The 22,585-nt window shown below is 44.1% G+C and overlaps 1 protein-coding gene across 2 annotated transcripts in view; it reads right to left on the bottom strand.

Annotated features, from left to right (window-relative positions):
• Positions 1-22,585, bottom strand: part of ADSS2 (adenylosuccinate synthase 2) — a 247,389-nt gene that overhangs the window by 120,883 nt on the left and 103,921 nt on the right. The window lies entirely within an intron of this gene.

Here is a 22,585-nt window from a genome sequence, read left to right as displayed (position 1 = left end):
AGGGAGTTTGCGGCTCAGGACTGCTGCCACTGCTTCAGGGCTGAGGGGGGATTCTGTGGCTCAGGACTGCTGCGGTGGCTAGATGGAAGATGATTTTTTTTTTTGCTGGTTGGGCAAGTGTGCCGGTTGCTTGAGTACCAATTAATCGGGATTCTACTGTATATTGTTTTGTTCTGGTTTACTTATATTGTATTTTTTTCTGTTCAAACTGTGGTATATCAAGCCATTCTAAATAAACTAAATAAACCAAAGATTGAGAAATCAAAAATGTATGCTCCCAGTCACCATACTGCCTTGTTTCAATAATATTCAATAGCTCTATTTCATATAATTTAATGGAAAAAAGAAAATAAATTATTTATTTAAAGATCAATTTTAAAACAATTTTAAGGAGAAATTGGGTTCTTACCTGCTAATTTTCTTTCTGTTAGCTTGTAGACTAGCATAGTCCTTACGAATGGGTTATATGCCTCATTGCTACCAGCAGGTAGAGACTGAGCACAAACATGTATATCAGGCTAGAATCTCCCTAGCAACTCAATCTGCCGAATAGCCAAGCAGAACCTAGGAAAGACTTCAACTTAAAACAGTATAATACACTCCAAACAGGAGTGGAAAAAACAACAAATACTTATAAACTATTGTTGGAACATATGTAGAACTTAATCCTGGTATAGAAAACATCCCCACAGCTCACCAGCTAAGCCAGCTGAGCCATAGGTGCTGTTGTTACTTCTCCCTGTCCCTAGAAAAATTCTAGAACTCGCAGAAAAAACAAAATCTGCACGCAAGCAAAACAAAAACCCACAATCACCGCACAAAGACAGACAGGGTGGGGGACTATACCAGTCTACAAGCTAACAGAAAGGAAATTAGCAAGTAAGAACTTAATTTCTCCTTTTGTATCACTTGGTAGACTGGTATAGTCCTTACAAATGGGTCGTATCAAAGCAGTGGGACCCCCCCGGACTTCCGGTGGAAGCATGGGGCTGTGAGCAGGACGGGCTCGTGGCTCCGGTACGCCCGCTGCAGCGCTAATTATTGATCGGCTTCTTTAACTCGGCCCCGGGTGTCGGCGTGCAGGGGAGTTCTGTCGGGCGTTCAGGGAGCGTTTTCGTGGCTTGCTGGGGATGGCCGCTCGTCAAACAAAGCTGGAACGCGAGCGCAGGAAGCAGCCCGATAACAAGATGGCGGCCCACGTGGTGCCTGCGTCGCCCGAATCCCCCAGCTCCCTCTGGGTCGCGGAGGTCACCGCCGAGGTGCAGGCAGCACTGGAAGGCACCCTGGGTGACAAGCTGCAGCGTATCTTAGACAAGTTAGATACGCTGGACCAACGTTTTGCTTCTCTGACGTCGGAGGTTCGGGACACACAGCAGCGGGTCAGCTCTGCTGAGGATGCAATGCAGAGACTTACGCAGGACCAGGCGGCCCACTCTACATCACTAGCAGCGCTTCGGGCCAAGGTGGAGGACCTGGAGAACCGGTCCCGCCGGAACAACCTGCGGTTCATGGGCTTGCCGGAGTCGCTGGCGGAATCCAATCTGGGAGACTTTCTAGAGAAGTGGTTGTCGGAGTCTCTGGCCCTTCCACAGCAATTGAGCCCCCTCTTCATTGAACGGGCGCATCGTCTGGGGTCCCGGAGAGATGATACGGATCGTCCACGGGTGGTTATCTGCCGCCTGCTCAATTACCGTCATAAGATTGCGGTCCTTAGAGCCCTGCGCCAGGGGAAGAAGCTGCTGTACAACAATAAACCGGTCCTCTGCTTCCAGGATTACTCGGCGGAGGTATCTCAGGCTCGGCGCAAGTTTTCTCCTCTCTGTTCCAGTCTCGTTCGGCGCAGTATTCCTTTTTCTCTTCAATATCCTGCACGGTTGAGGGTGCTCCACGCGGGCAGGCCACATCATTTTGACACACCGGAAGCAGCTCGGCAGTTTGTGGAGGAGAGGTTCCCTGAGGTGGCACCGTGATCTTCTGCCCTTTTTCTTCTCCGCTCGCTTCTGGGGTTCCAGGCTTTGAGCGTGGGGAGTTGTCTCCCGGGTGGACCTTCCTCTCTTGCAGTTGGGACTTCGCCTGAGTGCGCTCCACACTTCATGCAGAATTTCTATTGTTGGGTTACCTGCATTTTGGGTCTGGTCTCTATGGAGGGGTAGGGGGAGGGGGGTTGGAGGTTTGTTTTGAGTTAGAGAGTGGATGAGAGTGCAGGAGTGGCTCTGGAGTGGGTTGTGGTGGGATTTGTATGTGTGTGGCCGCTTGAGTAGGTCTGGGTATGGACAGGGGTTTGATGTGTGGTTGGTGTGTTTCTGCTCTGTTTGTCAGTGGTGGGGTTGCTCTAGATCCCGTCAGTTGGCTGGGTGGCTGGGGTGGAGGTAGCGGTCTTCTTTGTTGGGGGGTTTTGCTCCCTGGCTCTGTTTACTCTTTTTATTTTTGTTTCTTTTGCTTGTTGTTCTTGGGTTGCCAGTTTCTGGGGGGTTTCCGGGGCTGATTGTTTTTTGTGGGTGGCCTGCAGTGGGCGTACCTAGCTTTCAGGAAGTGGCACCTATTGAGGTGTGGTACATGGTTTGGTATGGGTTGTTGGGGGTTGGGGGGAGGGTGGGGGGGATTTGGGGAGGTGGGGGGTGTGGGGAATGGAGTCTAGGTTGGATCAGGCAGGTGGGTGGGTGGGACTGTATGAGTGAGCGGTTAGAGAGGTGGAGGCTGGGACACTCCTCTGGCATTCTATTGTGGGATATTACATCTCTGCATTTGGCTCTTTTGTTAATCTTTTCTGGAACATAATCTGATTTCTTGGAATGTGGGGGGGATCCACTCACCTGTTAACAGGTATAAAATATTACAAGCGTTGAATCGTAGGAGAGCCTCCATTGCTTTTCTACAGGAGACCCAGTTGTCCTTGGTGGAACATGCTAAGCTCTGTTCTTGGTGGGTGGGTACACATTTGGAGGCGCCGGCTCTGGGGGGTAAAGGAGGAGTGGTGATCCTTTTTCGCAAGGGCCTTCATCTGCAAACTCACAAGGTGCTTCGGGATCCTGGGGGCCGGTACCTTATTGCCTCGGTTTCTCTTAACCATAAGCCCTTATTGTTTTGTAATCTTTATGCTCCTAACAATCCTTCTGCCCAATTTTTTCAGAAGTTGCGTAACCTTTTGTTGCAGTTTGGGGATATTCCTCTGATTCTCGGGGGAGACTTTAATGAGGTCCCTGACCCATGGATGGATCGCTCCTCCTCTGTGGGACGGGAGTCACTGAGGACCTGCACTGGGGCTTTAATGTTGTCTTCTTCTTTGAGCTTATTGGACGTTTGGAGAGTCCTTCATCCGGTGGAGCGGGATTATTCCCATCTGTCCCGAGCGCATGGGACGCTTTCTCGCATTGATCTTATTCTTCTCTCTCGGGATCTGCTCCCTATGGTTCGGGAGGCCCTCCTGGGACCCATTGAAATCTCAGATCATGCTTGGGTGGGCCTCCGTTGGCTTTGGGGGTCGCCCCGGGGGGGGGGGGTGTTTCCTGGAGGTTCCCTTGCCATTTATATCGTAATATCCGCTTTCTGGATTTTTTGTTGGCCAAATGGAGGGATTTTCAGTGTACTAATCTGCAACATCGCGAGGATCCTATTCTTTATTGGGAGGCTGCGAAGGCCGTGTTACGGGGGGAAATTGTGGCCTTTGTTGCCTTTGAGGCTAAGACTCGCCACAGAGAGATTCTTACCTTGGAGCATAGCGTTCGGGTTCTGAGGTGCCGTTATGCTAGTGCCGCCACGTTGGAGCTAAAAACACAGCTTTTGGAGGCGCAGCAGGTCTTGAATGAGCTCCTACATAGGGGGGCTCAGCGGTCTCGGGAGCATTTTCAATTTCAGCTCTTTCGGTTTGCCAACAAGAGTAGCAGGATGTTGGCGCGCCTGGCACGTCCCTATAGAGGATCTGCAGGGGTCACCGCTTTGCGCGATGCGCAGGGTGTGCTCCATCATAAGACTGAGGCAGTGAGTCGTATCCTGTGGGACTTTTTCGCTGATTTGTATGCCTCGCCAGGCCCGGATCTTCTGAACGGGGGGGTCTATCTGGACAGCTTGGGTTTACCTCATCTCTCGGCCGAGGACTCTGCAATGTTGGAGCGTCCTGTGATGGCGGAGGAGGTGGAGTGGGCAATTCGTGCTCCCGGGGTTGTTTCCCTCTGTCTTTGGGCGCTGGCGCGCTCACGGATTTGAGTTGTTGTTTCAGGTGTTGCGAGAGGACGGAGTGCTTCTATCCTGTGAAGAGTTGTTGCGTGGTGGTCTGCCTCCCTCGGGTCTTTTCTTTGCTCATTGCCAACTGAGGCATTATATTCAGTCTCTTCCTCGGGGTTCTCTTTCTTTGGATTTTGGGATCAGTTTTCGCGCTTTTTTGGAGGGGGGAGGACCCTGCCTCCCGGATCTCGGTCTCCTTATACCATAAACAGCTTGGGGCCCTGGGACCGCCGTGGGATTTTTCCTGGGTGCTGCAGGCTTGGCAGAAGGATTTGGGGCAGGAGCTTGGGGTGGGTCTTTTGCCTCGGGCTCTGCGTGCTGTCCCAGCTTTGGTGCATAGTGCGGAGCTTCGAGAGTGCCACTTCCGGACCTTGATGAGAGCGTATGCCTCCCAGAGCCGGGCCTATCATATGGGTTGTGTCGATACCCCCTACTGTCTCACCTGTCATGTGGAGGTGAACTCTTACTATCATGGTCTTTGGGGTTGTGAGAGTATTCAGAGTTTTTGGGGGGCCTTGGCTTCCTTTCTTCAGGGGCTGTTACGGGTTTCTGTTCCTGTATCTGCATATCATATGTTGTTCGCACATTTTTCTTTGTTTTCTGTGTATACTTCTGCTGAGAAATTGTTTTTGAGCAAATGTTATATTTTGGGGAAGAAGTGTATACTGAACTTCTGGTTGGCGGATGTTCCTCCCTCCTTCTGGTATTGGAGGAATAAATTACATAGCCTTCTCAGCTGGGAGGCCACCCTGGCTTCTTCCTCACGGCGAAGGAGCAGAGACTTTGTTCATATTTGGACTCCCTATTTGGACAGTTTGTCTCCTAGGGTGCATAGTAGTATTTTGAATAGACTGCAGTTGTATTCCAGTCTGCCTGTCTGATCTGGGGGAGGGGGCGGGGTCTGTTTTGGGGGGGGGTTGGGGGTCAGGGGTTCTTTGTAACCTGAGAGGACATCAGAGTCCAGTCCTCTTGGGAGGTGGGGAGCCCTGTTTTCTTTTGTTGGGGGGGGACAATTACCAATACTTTTGTCTGCTGTTTGTATTTGTGATGGCTTGTTGCTTAATAAAAAACAGATTTCACTTAAAAAGCAGTGGGACCCCCAAAGGGCCGATACCAGAACACGTTCACCGAATACCATATCCCGGTGCGCTTGAACATCCACACGGTAGTGTCTTACAAAGGAATGCAGAGAAGACCAAACTGCAGCCTTGCAAATATCCACTGGAGGCATCAAAGAAGATTCAGCCGAAGAAGCTGCCTGACCACTAGTGGAATGAGCCTTAAGAAATTCTGGAACAGGCTTCTTCAGAAGATAAGTGGAAGCAATAATCTCCTTGATCCAGTGCGCAATAATAGCCTTAGAAGCGCCATCCCCCTTACGAGGACCCACTAGAAGGACAAAGAGATAATCTGATTTTCTGATCTCCTGAGTTCTCTGCACATAAGAGTGAAGAACCCGACTGATATTCAACTTGCGCAGCTGTCTCTGCTTGGAAGAGCCCTCCCGGCTACCAACACCAGGAGGACCACTGCCTGACTGAAATGAAAAGGAGAAACCACCTTTGGCAGAAAGGAAGGAACAGGCCTCAAGACAACCTGCTCCCTAGAAAGAAGCCCTACAAGAGAAAGCCTGCAGCTCAGAAACACGCCTAGCTGAAGTAATAGCCACCAAGAAGATCGGAGGGGGGTGGAGCCAGTGAGGAGTTTTCCCTTTCTAGTGCGGTTGTTCAGTTAGCACACTTCACAACGCACGGGGATCTGAGGCTCCTTCCCCTTTTGAAACACTATAGAAACATGGAATATGATGGCAGAAAAGGGCCACTGGCCCAACAAGTCTGCCCACTCTAAGGACCCTCCCCCCTAAGCACTTCCATGAAGTGAACCCACATGCTTATCCCATTTTTTCTTAAAATCGAGCATGTTGCTTACCTTAATTACCTGAAGTGGAAGATCATTCCAACAATCAACCACCCTTTCAGTGAAGAAATACTTCCTAGTGTTGCTATGAAATCTTCCACCTGCGTTTCAGCGGATGCCCTCTTGTTGCCGTAGGTCCTGTAAGGAAAAAGATATCTTCTTCTACCTCAATACGTCCAGTTACATATTTGAATGTCTCTATCATATTTCCCCTCTCTCTGCGTTCCTCGAGAGAGTATAGCTGCAACTTACCTAGACGTTCCTCATATGGGAGATTCTTGAGTCCTGAGACCATCCTGGTGGCCATTCACTGAACCGACTCCACTCTCAGCACATCCTTTTGATAATGTGGCCTCCAAAATTGAACACAATATTCCAGATGAGGTCTCATCATGGACCTGTACAACGGCATTACAACTTCAGGCTTCCGGCTGACAAAACTTCTTCGGATGCATACCAGCATTTGCCTAGCCTTGGATGAAGCTTTCTCTACTTGATTGGCAGTCTTCATATCTTCACTAATGATTACTCCTAGGTCGCGTTCTGCAGCAGTTCTTGTTAAGGTCTCACCATTCAGAGTGTAAGTACTGCATGGATTTCTGCTGCCAAGGTGCATAACTTTACATTTTTTTGGCATTAAAACTCAGTTGCCAAGTTGTGAACCATTGTTCCAGGAAGAGTAGGTCTTGCATCATACTGTCAGGTATTGTGCTTTTGCCCACTTTGTTGCACAGTTTAGCATCGTTGGCAAATAATGCAATTTTACTTCGAAGTACTTAAGGCAGGTCCTGTACAAAGATATTAAATAGGATGGGACCCAAGTCCGAGCCCTGCAGCACTGCACTGATCACTTCCGATGTTTCGGAGAGAGTACCATTTACCACCACCCTCTGAAGTCTGCCGCTGAGCCAGTCTTTAACCCATGCCATCAATGTTTCCCCTAATCCCAACGAACTCATCTTGTTCAATTACCTACGGTGTGGGACACTGTCAAAAGCCTTATTAAAGTCCAAGTACACAATATCCAGGGACTCTCCCATATCTAGCTTTTTCATTACCCAGTCAAAGAAACTGATCAGATTGGATTGGCAGGACCTTCCCTTTGTAAATCCATGTTGGTGGGGATCCCTTAGTCTCTCATCGTTTAGGATCGTATCTAATTTGTGTTTAATCATCTCCATAAGTTTACATACTATCGATGTGAGACTTACCGGTCTGTAATTTTCAGCCTCTGTCTTGCATCCCTTTTTGTGCAGCGGAATGACGTTAGCTGTTTTCCAGTCCAATGGAACTCTTCCTGTACTCAGGGAAAGATTGAAGAGCATAGCTAACAGTTCCGCAAGGACATCTCTCAACTCCCTAAGTACTCTGGGATGTAGTTTATCCGGTCCCATGGCTTTGTTCACTTTGAGCCTTGATAGTTCTTGGTAGACGCTGCCGGCGGTAAATTCAAAATTCCGGAACGGGTCATTTGAACTCTCCCTTGCCTGCAGCTGTGGACCAGATCCCGGCGCCTCACATGTAAAGACTGAGCAGAAGTAGTTCGGCTTTATTGTAGTCTGATTCTACATATTTACCGTCAGGTTTCCTAAGGCGCACTATCCCATCTGTGTTCCTTTTCCTGTCACTAACATACCTGAAAAAGGATTTATCCCCTTTTTTGATATTCTTTGCTAGATTCTCTTCCATCCGAAGTTTGGCATCTCTGACTGCTGTTTTGACAGTTCTAGATTTCGCCCGATAGTCTTCTTTAGCTTCTAGTCTTTCTGATTGTTTGTAGGGTACAAATGCTCTTTTCTTCTGTTTCACGAGTTCCGAGATCTCCGCGGAGAACCACTGAGGTTTATTATTTCTCCGCCGTTTACTCACTGTTTTTATATAGAGGTCGGTTGCTTCCTGTAGTGTAGATTTTAGAGTAGACCACAGTACCTCCACACTATCTCTTGTGTCCTGGTTTTGCAGCGTCTCGTAGATGAAATTTCCTATGCTCTTGAATTTAGTACCTTTAAAGCTAAGGACGTTTGTGGATGTGTTTGATCTAGTGAAACCTTTCCTGAGGTGAAACCACACCATGTTGTGGTCACTGGAGGCTAACGCTTCGTCCACTGAAACCTCTGTGACACTATCTCCGTTGGTGAGTATCAGATCCAATATCGCCTGATCCCTAGTGGGCTCCAATACCATCTGTTTGAGGTTAGTAGCCTCCTGCTGCCGCTAGTCGTAGCAGAAAGTTTGTTCCAATCAGCATCAGGCATATTAAAGTCCCCCAACAGTACTGTGTCTCCATGCAGTGTGATGGTCTCGATGTCTTCGATTAATTCTATGTCCATGTCATCCTGTTGCCTTGGAGGTCTGTATACAACGCCAAGATACAGGCATTTGTCATTTCCCCTGGCCAGGTTAACCCAGAGGGATTCCCCGGTATACTTGACCCCTGTGATTCTGGTAACTTTGATGTCCTCTTGATGTATGGTGCTACCCCTCCTCCTGTTTTGCCCTCTCTGTCTTGACGGAGCAAGTTATATCCTGGTATAGCCATATCCCACCCATGAGAATCTGTGAACCAGATTTCAGATATTGCCACTACATCTAGGTTGGCATTCCTCACTTCTGTCTCTAATTCCAGAATTTTATTGCTTAAACTGTGTACATAGCCCTCCATACCTTATGTTCTCCCGGTCTCCGTGGAGATTTTCCTGTTTGAGTTAGTGTGTCTCCTGCAGCACTGTGTGTGTACTTACCTCAGACTCAGAAATGGAGTGGCAACTTACCCTGCCAGGATGGTTACTTACTACACCAGTATGAGAGAGGGTACCCTCCCCCAACTCACCTAGTTTAAAGCCCTTAGGAGCAGGTGAGCTAGTCGTCGTCCAAAGACATTCTTTCCTCTTCTGGTCAGGTGGAGCCCATCTGGTCCCTGTAGTCCTTGAAGTGCCTCTCCATGGTCCAGGAATCCGAAATTCATCTCTTTGCACCATCCGCGTAGCCACTCATTTGCCCTCTGGATACGATCTTCCCTGGCTCTTCCCTTGCCTCTCACTGGAAGGATTGAGTAGAAGACCACCTGCGCTTCCATCCGCTTAAGCTTCTCACCCAGGGCTCCAAAGTCTTCAGGTATTTTCTCCGGGATGTTCCTGGCCGTGTCGTTCGTCCCGACGTGGATGAGAAGCATAGGGAAGTAGTCTTGGGGTTTTATCAGTCTTTCTAAGCAGGCGGTCACATCCTGGATCCTGGCTCCTGGAAGACAATAAACCTCTCTTGATTGTAGATCCGGTCTGCATATTGGTCCCTCGGTGCCCCGCAGCAGGGAGTCCCCAATGACTATCACTCTGCGCTTCTTCGGGGGGAGCTGATCAGTTGCCTCCGGAACCAGAGTCATCCGCTGGTCATCCTCCTGTGATTCATTGGCAGGTCCTTCCTGTAGAAGCAGGAACCTGTTCCTCAAGGTGATCTGAGGGGTTGATGTAAAGCTGCTCTGTTTGCTTGAAGAAGAGGAAGGCTTTCTGTGTTTGCTTGTAGATGTAACCAGCTGCCAGGAGTCAGCATCTGTAGCCTCTTCTTGTACCCCAACCATTGCTTCCGAAGCTGTAGGTCTGGCTGGTCTGGGTGTCTCGAAGATGGTCTTCTCTTGCGTCTGCTCGGAGACTTGGGACAGCTCCTGGATGACTCCATCGATGAAGGCCTCATCTTCCCGGATGCTTCTCAGGTGCTTCACCTCTTCCCTCAGGCTCAACAGCTCCTGCAGGATGTCACTGTCTAGCTATTGCTCGTCTCGCTGGTCGACCTCTTCTGTCTGCACTGAGACTGAAGTCTTCAGCTGGGGTATAGCTTCAGTCTGCACAGAGACCTCCGTCTTCCAACCTGGGTTGTCCTCTATCTGCACGGAAACTGTGGCCTTCCTCTGTATCTCTTCAGTGACTGGAACGCCGGTCTTGATTGCTGTCTTGCTGCTTCTAGTTCTCCCTGCCATTCTTGAGTTTCTTACTTGCTGGGAGTTTGCTGGGTTTGCTGGGTGTGCCTGGTTTGCTGGGTGTGCCTGGTGTTTGTACTCTGCCTTGTGGTGTGTTGAGTCCTGCTAGTTAGTTAATTGTGTGTGTCTGGGGTTTGTACTCTGCCTTGTGGTGTGTTGAGTCCTGCTAGTTAGTTAGTTGTGTGTGCCTGGGGTTTGTACTCTGCCTTGTGGTGTTGTGTGTCCTTTCCTTGCTGCTTCCCTGGAGTCCTTGTGGTTAAGGATAAAGGATAAAGATTCGGCTTTTCTTGAGGCCCTTCGCCATTGGCTCCTCCCCTTTTATGGGGGAGTTCGGCTGTGGTGTGCTGGTGACATCAGGGGGGTGGGCAGAGTTATCTCTTGCCTCCTCCCCTCTCCGTGTCCTGTCTGCCTCCCTCTCTGCTCCTCTCACCACGTGTTCTCTGCTCCTCTCACTGTCTCCACTTACTCCCCTCTCCTGCTTTCTCTACTCTCCGCTCCTCTCGCCACGCGCACCGGACTAGCTCCAGACTTTGTTCAGCCCCTCCTGACTCCCTTCAGCTGCCTCTTGCGCTGACTATATGCACTAAAACACATTAGAGACAAGGTGGGGAAGAGGATTTTTCACCGCCATTTCTCTCTAATAAAGTTTACATTTAAAGAATACAAAGTAGAGGTATTTTTGAAAGGACTCTGCAGCACTCCCAGTTTGCATAGCCATTGCTGATGTCAACAGCTTCTCTTTTTTTTGAGTGCCCCAGTTAGTCTCACATGGATTATTGCTAAAGCATAAAGCTTTAAAAAGAGAGAGAGAATTGAGGGACTGCCTTATTATAGCAGAGGTGATAGAAAAGTGATGAAAGCCATCTCCAGAGCAGAAACAAGGGTAGAAAAGAGAGGGGATGAAAAGAGGGTAAGGGGAACCAGTGGGACCGTCTAAGGATTCTTCTCATTGCCCCCAGCAGGTGCTTCACGAGACCATACTGTCAACAACAATGCAACCCACCAGGAGTGGGACCCACAGGTCAGAATCTTAACAAGGGCTCTCCTCCTAACTTAATTAGGGGAAAGGTCACCAGACCAATTCCTAAGAGCCTCCCCACAGGTTATGAATGTCATTCAGGTTATGAATGTCATTCTGGTAATCTTTGGTAGTAGAAGACCTCACTCAACAATGGAACCTTGGCTCCTTTCCCTGGTACTGCAACTGAGCCACCAGCCTAGTCTTAAAATAAAACTTTGCTAATTACTTATTGTAATAGAAAAATCTAATTATACACTTGCTATTTTTGCAGTTTCAAAAGCCTGGCTTATCCTTGGTAATTAAACCTTATACAGCATTTATTTCCTCAATTTATAACTCTAGTTTCAGAATCTATTAACATCTCAAACAAATTGTAGTAATGATATCTCTTAATTGGATGGCAACAAAGGAGATAAAATTGGAATGGATTTGGAATCAAAATCCTATGTTCATTCTGCCATTATAAGGCAATTTTCAAAAGCCATTTATGGCCATCTTCCTGGTTATAAGGACTTTTGACCACTGTCTGTCCTTTATGTGGGTTCAAATATAATACACAGATTGTTCCACAGAGCACATGCTTTTACCAGCAATTTTTCTGGAGATGTTCCTGAGACAGAGTGAGGCTGAGACAATAATGCATGTAATCTTACAATTTCAAATCTATTCATATCGTTTTGGCTAGAAAAAGTATGTCCAGGAAAGCAGATGCAGATATCCGAGTAATTTTTTCTTGTGCATTTTTTGAAGGGGAAATATGCTAACTGGAGAAAAGCCATTCATAGATATAAAATGATGCTTTAAAAAATGAATTGCTATTCTAACTTAATAGGAGTAATTACTCCAGATTCTAAAATCTTATTTCAAATATTAAATTCGTTGACAGATGTTCAACAAGTATAACCTCATATTTCAGATAGATTATCCACAGTCTCACAGCTTGCTGAATATTTCAAAAGCAGAACATCAGGAGACAATTTGAGAAGTCAGAAAAAGATCTGATTAATTATATTATTCCAAGTAAGAATCAATTTTATCCAGTAGACAGACTTCCCAATTCAATGGAAAATGTTCTCTCTTTTTCAGAAATATGCTTGGGTGTAGTGTTGCTTGGATAATTGTCCACCTTATATAATGAACGCAGCATCTTTAAATTTTAAAATGCAATTGAGTGGATCCAAACTCAGTTGAACTAGGAATTTTTCCCACCAATTTAGAAGAGATTGTTGTAATACCCAACCCTAAAGATAAGAAAGAATCTAATCAAATTACGAGGGTTCTTCAAAAGGTTTCTGCAATTTCTTATTTTCGGGAGAAATAGTTGGGGCAGGAGAAGTGGTAAGAGAGCATGTTGTAGAATGCCATGTGACTAGTCAGTCAGGAAAGCTGGCTCAACTTGCAGGTAGTGATGTAATTTGCTTTTGAGATATTTAATAAATAGTAGTGCTGCCCGATTCAAATCGATTCACCAATTTACTTTGGGTGAATCGATTTGAATTGATTTAAAACAAAACAAAACAAAAAAAAGTTGGCTTCTCGATTCGGTAACTGACTTTCTACCCTCGCCCCCTAAAGCAGGAGCGGCAGCGCTGCCTCTTGCTGGCTGGCCGCTGCTGCGTTTGCTTTAGAAGGCAAGGGGGGAGGGTCATTTGGAAAGTGCTGGTGTCCGGCTTCCCCCCTTTGCCTCCCGCGCATCCATTTACCTATTTCAGCAGCCTGCAGAAAGGATCGCCGGTGCTAGCGATCTTTGCAAGCTGCCATAGGTCTTTGGAGCTGTCTTCCCTCTGCCGCGGTCCTGCCCCTCATCTGACATCAGAGGCAGGATCACGGCAGAGGGAAGACAGCTCTGAAGGCCTATGGCAGCTTGCAAAGATCGCTAGCACCGGCGATCCTCTCTGCAGGCTGCTGAAATTAGGTAAACGGATGAGCAGGAGGTCAGGGGGAACATGCAGGCCTTCCGGGAGGGGGGGGTACAGGCCTTTAGGAGGGACAAGCAGGCCTTCAGGAGTGGGAGACAGGCCTTCGAGGGTGGTGGCAAAGGCCTTCAGGGGAGGGAGGGCCCTGGTGTTGAAGTACACGGAAGGAGGGAGGGAAGGGGGGGTTCAAAGAGATGTCATATGCCGGACTTTTGGGGGAAGAAATAATGGGTCTAAAAACAGAAGAAAGGGAGAGAGATGGTAGACAATGGGATTTAGGGAGGGAAGAAACAGGAAGGGAGAGAAGTTGGACACAAGAAAGAAGAAAAAAGGAGACCCTAGCATGCAAGTTATCAGAAGACAACCAGAGCCTGGGACCAACAAGATTTGAATAATGACAGACAACAAAAGGTAGAAAAAATAATTTTATTTTCTGTTTTGTGATTATAATATGTCAGATTTGAAACATGTATTCTGCCAGAGCTGGTGTTAGACCACAAACGTGAGTTAGGATTTAACAAGAGAAAGGAAAAGTATTTTTTGTTTATTTTGTTAACACCACAGCGCCTGTATCACCAGCAACTACTACATATGAACTTCCAATATCATGACAACTCAGATGTAATCCTTAGCAACTCAAAGAAATGTACAAACTACTCCCTAAATGCTTCTAATCTCCGGACAATCCATTTGTAATCCGCCTTGAATCGCAAGGTAATGGCAGAATAGAAATCCCTAATGTAATGTAATGTTAGGAGAAGGCAAAGAGGATGTTTGAAAAAAAAAAAACATCCAATTTTGCAGGAAAATTGATTCAATAAGCTGAATCGAATCAAACATTTTTTCCTGAATCGGGCAGCACTAATAAATAGTGTTTAAAAATATAAAAGTGCAGAAACTTTTTGAAGATCCCTCGTATTTCCAATTGCAGACCAGCAGCATAAGTAAGTATAATATTTTACATTTTACTCAGTCTGGATTCCGTTCAATGTTCAGTACTGAACAATAATTGGGTCTCCAATTAATAATATACAATCTCATCTTTGTGAGGGTAAACAGACACTTCTTCAATTTGATCTTTCATGTGCCTTTGAACTGGTAAGTCACACTTTTTTCTCAACAAATTTTTGAAAAAAAATTAGAATTATAGATCAAGTATATAGTTGTTTTAAAGGATTCTTAACTAACAGGTCATATCTGAGATTAGAATCTGAAAAAAGTGTTTTTATAACATACTTATATGTCGATGATCTCAATGCTAGTCCCACAGTCTGTCTGTAAGACAAAGGGACCCACGCTACCCATTTACTAATTTCTCACAATTGGACTTACCATATATACTTGAATATAAGTCGATCCAAGTATAAGACAAGGTACTCTTCCCCCCCCCCCCAAAAAAAAAGGAGAAAAAAAAGGTTGACTGGAATATGAGACCTGTGGGAGGGGTTAATAGTTAATATTTATGTGCCCTGCAAGATCTGTACCCTGCCCCCTCACTCCCTACCACGCTCTGCACCCAGCTCCCTTCCTTCCCTGCCTTGCCAGGCTCTCCACCCTGTCCCCCCTCCCATCCCTGCCCTGAACTCTGGCCCCTCTCTCTCCCAATGTCCTGCTGTATGAAGTGGTCAGCTGAACAGGAGGGATCCCTCCAGTCTCCTGTCCCAGCCAACTCTGCCAACATTTTTTTAACCTCATTCCCACCTCTGCCAGCGTACCTTTTTGAATCCCTGGTGGTCCAGCATTGTACTGGGCAGTGGTGAGTTTTCCATGCTCCTGCCCCATGCTGATCCCCTCCCTGAATGGCTGCCTCGAGTTCTTGTGGCCCAGTGGTGTATCGGGCACAAGCGACCTTTCCTCGCTCCTGTCCAGCGCTGAGCCGCTTGCTGAATGGCTGCCACAAGTTCTCATGACTCCCACAAGAAATCGGGGCAGCCATTCAGTGAACGGCTCAGCGCCAGGCAGGAGCGAGGAAAAGTCACTCATGCCTGGTACACCACTGGGCCATGAGCACTTGAGGCGGCCATTCAGGGAGGGGCTCAGTGTGGGGCAAGCGCACGAAAAGCTTGCTCCTGCCCAGTATGCCACTGGACCACCAGGGATTCAAAAAGGGAGATGGGAGAGAGGTAAAAAACCAAAATCGGCAGAGTCAGCCGGGACAGGAGACGGGAGGGATCGCTCTTGTCTCTGCCAACTCCACCAGGCCATATGGTAGACCCGGTGGAGCTTAAAACATGTCCAGGAGGGGGGTGGGAGGGTGATGACCAGAATATAATCTGAGACCCCCATTTTTAGGTCATTTTTTGGCTCAAAAATCTCGGTTTATATTCGAGTATATATAGCATCAAGGGTTCAACAAGGAATACAGGTATTGACACGTGGATGGGTGAATACATGCTAAAGTTAAACACTGAAAAAAATAAATTCATATGCTTTAGAAAAAATATGAGTATGATTCCTTCAACTTTTTGTTTTGGACAATCTACATACAAGCTGGATCTGTCCATTAAAATTTTAGGTTCATACTCAGACAGCCTGTTAACCTTAAACCTCAAATAAATCAATTAATTAGAAAAACCTTTTTCTTTAACTGAAAAAACTCAGTGAGATAAGTAAGTTCTTTAACAAAGATCAATTTAAAATTTTAGTATAATCTACAATTATAAGTCAACTTGACTACTGTAATATTGCTGCACAAAACAATTGTATAGAAAACTTCAGACAATACAAAATACAGCATTATCTATTCCTTAACAACACAAAAACAAAATCCAACGAAAACTGCAGTACCACCAGCCAAAGCAAAAACAAAAAACAAACTGCAGGCAACTATGTACGAGATGCAGGCAATGTTTATTATACCAAATATTTCATTTATGCAGTCAAAAATACCACCTTATAACAAACCAAAAGACCTGACACGGTCCGTGTTTCGGAAAACACTCCTTCCTCAGAGGTCCTAATAAAAATAAATATGAAAGCTAAGGGGATATGTATAATACATAAATCATGTGAAATGGTGTGCAAAATTAAGATAAAAATCCATGTGAACAAATATATTAGATCGTGAACAGTGAAGAGAAAATTTTAATATTTCATGCATAAAAAATTTTTTAAATAAGTAATACCAGAAATGTTGATGAATGTGAACGTGAAACTGAGACCTGTAAGAGGTACAAATGTGTGCTTAAATGTGATGTGACAAAAATATCTTGAGAAAGTGACTGGAAAAAATGCATATACATATGCTAAACTTAAAACAAAGAGAGACCACAAAAGAGTGAGTGAAAACAAAACTAAAGAAGACTATGAAAACAAATCCTAAAAGACTACCAATAAATAAGTAAAAGGATGAAAGGGGAAAGAAAGATGAAACAGATAATGACCTACCATGGTTGCTAAGGTATAAAATAAGCTGCATAAAAGGTATAAAACTAAAATAAAAGAAAAGAACCGAATGAATAAAATAAAAGTCATAACTTTAATTCTTGTAAAAGGTAAAAAAAAATAAGAAGAAGAAATGGTTAAAACATAAAACGTTTAATAAAAAGGGGTTAGTTATAAAGGTTAAAAGAAGCAGGTAAGTTAAAAAAAGAAGAAGCATAACCCATCACATTAGCCCAAACGTATTACGTCCTAAGCACAGAAGGGGAGAGAAATGAAGAAAAGTAATGAGCACCTCTACACATTCTAGGTGCCATAAAAGGAAAACTATCGCTGCATTACATCGTATTTATAAAAACACTTCTATGGGTGGCATATACCGTTTATATTGTTATAAATATAAATGAGCCTGCCAGGGCTCACCCAACCCGAAATCTGAAAGACTCATTGGGAATTCATGGGCTTAGAACCATACCTAAAGTTAGACTAAGCAACGTTTCAGTGACAGGATAAAAGTGCAGACTTACCAACCTCCTATCTGTAATCCTTCTTCACTTGGAATGTGTGTCACAAAAATAGTCAAGCAAAAGCAAAAATGCTGCGAGGACCTTGCTGATGATAAAGGGGCAGTCTGAGAGTGTGGAACACTGCAATTGGCTAGAAATGTGGAGACACTGCAAAAAGCTGACAAATCAGAAAAGAGGGCGGGCTTAAGGAATGGATAGCTACGATAAGCTTAAACAACGTGTCGTGGCAGGAAGTTATTGTATCTCTTAAGGAGGGCGGGCTGAGGGAATGGATAGCTGCGATAGGCTTAAAAAACACATGTCTTAAGATGTTTAAGAACAACTGTTTGGTTGCCTCAAAAAGCCAAGAAATTATTATATCTCTTAGAGAGATATCTCGTTCATAGAAAGCAAAAAGCACCGTGTGTGTGGAAACCAAAAATAGTGTAAAGCTGGAATAAAACACAAAAAATGAAAAGTGAACCAATTTCTTATAGATGCTATCTGGAGAGAGAAAAAAAGGGGGGAGCATGTAAACATAATCTCGGAGTCTCAACAATAAATCTGGGCATTAAGCACCGGTAAACAGTGACTTTACCATTTGAAACCATATGCAGTCCATAAAGAACTGTAAATGGTATCAAATATACCTATTGTGATCTAATACAAAACTATTAAATCATATGAATTATGAAGAACTTATTAAATTACTTGAATTATTAAAGGTAAATATATATGATTTGCAATATAAAACTGATTAAGTTACTTGAACTATAAAAGATAAATGTATATAATTTACAATCAAAGTGCATAATAAGGAATATATGTTCTATGGTAATTTGAAGATGGTATACGCCACACGAATCTTGGTGTGGACATATTAAGACACATATTTAAAACTTATACCCCCATATTCATTTGTGAAATATAAAAATATATAAACATATGATATATAAATAAATATAATGCAAAACCATTATGTAAAACGGTATTAGCTATATTAATACTGATATCAAATTCTATAAAACGGTGTTTAACTATGTTAATATTAATATGAACAGCAACTAAACAAATAGAGATAAGGTAAACTAATATAATTAAGGAACATATGTATTTAAGTATCACATGTATTTAAATATAGCAGTCTGGATAAAAATGTAAGTACTAAAAATGTGGTCTTTTGTAATAGGAGCTTATGCATATCTAAATACAGTATACAGAAATTTACAACTATGAGAATTATCTTGATACTAATCTTAACTAGTTATATAAGATTATATAGAATACAAAATATATTACAAAAAAGGAATGGTAATCGATTTCAAGGTTCAGTCCTGCTGGCGTGATAGTGTTAAATTCATATATTGCTCTTTGTTCTGCTTGCAACAAGATGTTGTCAATGTTTCCCCCTCTCCATTTCAATGTAAATGTCTTGAGGATAGTAAAGCGGAGATCATTGATAGTGTGACCAATTTCTTTTCAATGGGTGACTAAAGGTGCTGTAAGAACCTCTCTCAAAATGCAGCTCCTGTGTTTGATGATTCTTGTTTTGATTTTCTGCTTGGTTTTACCAATATAGATGAATTGACATGGACAGATGATAATGTAAATCACCTGTGAGGTATCACAGTTACTACTAAAATTTAACCAATCTTTTTTCCGGTCCGTGGATGTGTGAAAGAGATGATATTGAGTGAATGACAAAAGACAGAACATGAAGAACAGGGTCGATGTCCTGTGTGATGAGTTGGAGTCATAATAGTATGTGGAAGCGCTGAAGGCACCAGTTTGTCTTTAAGATTTGGATTCCTCATGAGTGCGATAGTAGGTTTTGCTCCTCTAAAACAGTGATCCACCAGTTGGACATAACTATGCGTTTGACCTTGCCTGATAGATATGAATGTTTTAAAATGCAAGTAAAATCTGGTGGCTTACATGTCTTATTTCCAGTTTGAAGTAAATCTTCACGCTGTAGCAATTTGGAACATTGGTAGCCATTATATATATCCTCCAAGGGATAACCCCTTTTAGCAAATCTGTGAGCCATACCAGGAGCTTGTTTTTCAAACTCTTCTGGTGTAGTACATAATCTTTTAAGCCTAAGGAATTGGCTATAGGGAAGATTCCTCTTTAGTGGTCTCTGATGAAAGCTTAAATAATGTAAATACCGTATTTGCCGGCGTATAAGACGACTGGGCGTATAAGACGACCCCCCAACTTTTACAGTTAAAATATAGAGTTTGTTATATACTCGCCGTATAAGACTACCCCTTCTTCCGATTCGCGACCCCCCCCCCCAAGCCGGCAAAAACAGCTTTGCACCGCAGGCCCAGCCGCCCAAGACGAGTCGGAGGCCCCTACCTGCCGCATCCTGCACGTGGGCAGACTCAGCACAAACGCTGCTGATGGCCCCAATCGACACGCTGACCTCCCCGCGCACGCTGACCATCTTCTCTCTGCCTGCACTTTCCCCGCGGCCCTCTTCGGCGACTCAGCAGGGGCAGCGATCATGACAGGCTGCAAACGTCGGGACCTTCCCTCTCTGAGTCCCGCCTATTTTGTTTCAACTTCCTGTTTCCGCATAGGCGAGACTCACAGAGGGAATGACCGCCTGTCTTGATTGCCCGAGGCTGGGAGGAACAGAAGATTTCTGCAAACACCATCGGGGCAGAAAATTTAACGGGTCCATCTCGCCGGTCCTGTGCGGACCGGCAGGAATTTTCTGCGGACCGGCACCGCGGACCGGCGGTTGAAGAACTGTGATGTAAACAGTACCCGGCGTATAAGACGACCCCCGACTTTGGGGAGGATTTTAAGGTTCTGAAAAGTCGTCTTATACGCCGGCAAATACGGTAGTTATTTTTGTCAGTAGGCTTTTTATAAATGGTAGTACGAAAACTGTAACGATCCTTAGTGATCATGATATCGAGGAATGGAATATGGTGATCATGAAATTCCATTTTAAATTTGAGATTACAATCACATGTATTGAGCCACTCCAGAAACAAGTGTAATCTGCGTGTATTGCCCTTCCATAAGATGAATATATCGTCTATGTACCGTTTGTATAGTCTAACTTCATTTTGGTACTCATGTGTGGTAAGGAACTTCTTTTCGAACTCCACTACATATAAATTGGCAATATCAGGGGCCATAGAAGCGCCCATTGCTGTACCCTTAATTTGCAAATAAAATTTATCTTGAAAGCAAAAGTAATTTTGTGTGAGAGCCATAGTAGCCACTGTGATAATGAACCTATTAGGAATCCGATCGTAAATTTTCTTTTCACTCAGTGTTTTCTCTATGACATATATTGCCTCCATTTGTGGAATATTTGTTTATAGGGATTCAATGTCCAAAGTGACTAAAATTAATTCTCCTAAGTCTCCGTCATATTCATCCAAAATATTGATGATGTGTGCCAAATCCCTTACATAGGAGGATATTGTAGGTACATATGGACGTAAGAAAAAAAATATAAAATCTGATAAGGGTTCTAGGACGGATCCGTTAGCTGAGATTATCGGTCTGCCTGGAGGGTCTGTAAGTGACTTATGAACACTGGGTAAAATATGTATCATAGGTATTATGGGATGTTCATTTATTAGAAACTGCTTTGCTTTGAAAGTAATGAATCCTGTACTGTCTAAAAGCCTATAAAAGGTGCTATCACTAATTTGTCTAGAAATGTATTTTAATGTAATGTAATGCAGCATGGGGGTGTCCCAGGTACATTAGTATGAGCCTGCCGGGACAGCTAGGGAAAAATCCTTCAGTGCCTGAATAATTTGTAATCCACATAGAATTGTAGGATATGTGGAATATACATAAATAAATAAAGTATATGGACACAAAGGGGTAATGCTAAACATGGGAGAGTATATGGGCAGAGAGAATATGACTAGACATGGAGGAGAATAAGAACGCAGAAGGAAGATGCTGGGCAGGGGGGATATAGATGAGTGATACTGTACACAGCGGGATGGGGTCACAGAATGGAGAGATGATGAAGGCAGGGAGATAGGCACAGGGGAAATACTAGAAAGGAAAGTATAGGAGACATAGAGAAGGGAGACACTGAACATGGGGAACAATACATACAAAGAGCATGTGAGCATGGAGAAGAAATGTCAAATGGTAAGAAGATCCTGGCAAGTGAAGACAAAAGAAACAGAGACCAGCGCCTGAGACAAACAAGAATAAAATGATGAGACAATAAAAGATAGAAAAAATAATTTTATTTTCTATTTTATGATTAGATCAGATTTGAAATATGTATCCTGCTAGAGCTGGTATTATTCATAACTGGGGACTGCAAAGCTCAAGCTGGCTTAGGGCTCTCTCTGACCAGAGGGTAGTTGCACTCCCCTAACACTATTTTTGTCATGTGTGACTGAAGTATTCTGTTAGCTTGATTTTTCTATATTGCAATCTGTAGTAATTTGACTTCAGTTTTCTCGATAGTGGAGGGGATATTTGTGATGGGGAGCAGAAGGGAGACAGGGGTTTTGTTGATCCTTGCTCTGTATTATTTGTGATTTATAAAATGACAATTGTACAGAACATAATTTCTTTTCATACTTTAATAAAATAAGTTAAGGATAAAATCATAACTATTCCAGGCTTGTGTGGATGGGATCAGATGGTTTGCAGGGACAGGGACTAAGCTTGTGGGGGTGGGGCAGGGACAGGGATCGAGCTTGTGGGGACAGGGCCAAGCTCGTGGGGACGGGGCTGAGCTCACAGGGACGGGATGGGGACAGGGACCAATTTTTTCCCTGCATCATTCTCTAGTTAAGGCCCCCTTCTATCAAGCTGCAATAGAGCATTTTAGCACAGACTGGCGAGGTAAACGCTCCAACGCTCATTCAATTCCTATGAACGTGAGAGCATTTACCTCGCCAGCCATGCTAAACGCTCTACCACAGCTTCATAAAAGGGGTCCTAAATCAGAAAAAGAATTTTTCACTATTCTTAAGTCCTCGGCTTCAAATAAATTTTCCATCAAAATGTATCTGTTTAAAAATATATATATTTCCAATGCTGTCGTTTAGTATTGTGCTCTTTTAAGGCAGAATTGTTTATGACTGATGATGTAATTTCTGGATAAGGTTAGTTTTCTTTTAAAAAATGCCCCATGAATGTGCAGAGATAATATGTATCTCAAATGTCAAAATCAGTCCAAGATAAATTCACTGCAAAGGAGTGACATGATGCCCTAAAGCTAACAAGAGAGTTTTAGGGAAAAGAAGCCAAATGTTTTCTTCCCACACAGTATACAAGTACTCTGACCTTTACAGGAAACAAAGAAAAAAGTGACTTGTAAAATTTCTTCAAAACACAAAGCAGCACACAAAGGTCAGTATCTACATATTTAATCCTCAATTTTATTAAAAGCAACCGTAAGTAGAAACTGCAATCTGATTAAAATGTCCAAATGTTTCCAAGTTTAATACGAATTTATTATCCTGCCTATCAATAAAGGCCCATATTCTATAAACGGCGCCAGTTTTTTAGGCGCCCAAGCTAAGTAAAACACAATGTTTTAAATGGATTTTCAAGGTGCCTACTGGCACCTAAAATCCAGCACAGAAACTGTAGCACTGTAAGCGCTTTAAGGCGCCTAACGCTACTGGTAGTCATTCTAGATACA

Source organism: Geotrypetes seraphini, chromosome 3, assembly GCF_902459505.1.
Source record: "Geotrypetes seraphini chromosome 3, aGeoSer1.1, whole genome shotgun sequence".
In the NCBI taxonomy this organism is placed as follows: Eukaryota; Metazoa; Chordata; class Amphibia; order Gymnophiona; family Dermophiidae; genus Geotrypetes; species Geotrypetes seraphini.
The sequence above is the reverse complement of the archived record's forward strand: the minus strand, read 5'-3'. Positions and strand labels throughout refer to the sequence as shown.